The sequence below is a fragment of the Triticum dicoccoides genome, chromosome 5A, assembly GCF_002162155.2.
Source record: "Triticum dicoccoides isolate Atlit2015 ecotype Zavitan chromosome 5A, WEW_v2.0, whole genome shotgun sequence".
Lineage (NCBI taxonomy): Eukaryota > Viridiplantae > Streptophyta > Magnoliopsida > Poales > Poaceae > Triticum > Triticum dicoccoides.
This window is the reverse complement of record NC_041388.1, coordinates 567,146,818-567,147,188: the sequence shown is the minus strand read 5'-3', so window position 1 is coordinate 567,147,188 and position 371 is coordinate 567,146,818.

Here is a 371-nt window from a genome sequence, read left to right as displayed (position 1 = left end):
GGACTCGCCATGAAGTACGTCATGGGTCATCTGTGGCCGGGGAGGTCGGAGCCGAAGAGTTATTTCAGCTTGGTGCAGCAATTCCTTGACGCGGTGCCGCGTATTAATGCAATGAAGAGGTCAGCATGCATAGAGGGCGCAAGGATGGCTCTTGCCCGTGTCAAGACATACTGGGCAGAGATGGAGACCACCGTTGTTGCGTCCCAAGATTCGGACAAAAGCCGAGTACCCTCCGAGCACTATTTTCAGGAAGTCCTTGAAAGCGCTCGTGTAATAGAGACGCAGTGCTCGAAAGATGCTATGTTATGATAGCATATGTAATTATAAAGTAATATTTTGATAAACTATAGTGGCCTTTTTATACTTGTGCC